A 486-nucleotide genomic window follows, 5' to 3' on the forward strand; every position below is an offset into this window, starting at 1 on the left:
TCAAAAGCCCAGTGCTCATAACCGCGTGAACAAATGAACCTTCAGACAGTATAGAGAATAAAAGTCAATGGAAACTCCAGCGCAAGATGAGAATATATATATATATATATATATATATATATATATATATATATATATGCACGACACACACGCGCATATATGTGCGAGTGTTTATTTATTTATCTGTCTATCTATTATACATCTATCTATCTATCTATGCGTCTGTGTGTATAGATAAGTGAATAGGCAACAGTCTCCTGTGCGTGTTGATGTGTATTTTATCCACTGTTCCTACAACTGCTACGTTAACACGCATAGCACATGCACACATACATGTAGACACCTCCCGCCCACCCAACGTAAAATCCAGACAGACCGATACTTCAATGGCCTCTTTCTTAAATGACTTGAGCTACGCATTACCTGACCTCTGTGTGACTTAATGAGCATAATTTGTAGATAAATGAACCAATAACTCAATCTGCA

Source organism: Penaeus chinensis, chromosome 23 (assembly GCF_019202785.1).
Source record: "Penaeus chinensis breed Huanghai No. 1 chromosome 23, ASM1920278v2, whole genome shotgun sequence".
NCBI classification, from domain to species: Eukaryota; Metazoa; Arthropoda; class Malacostraca; order Decapoda; family Penaeidae; genus Penaeus; species Penaeus chinensis.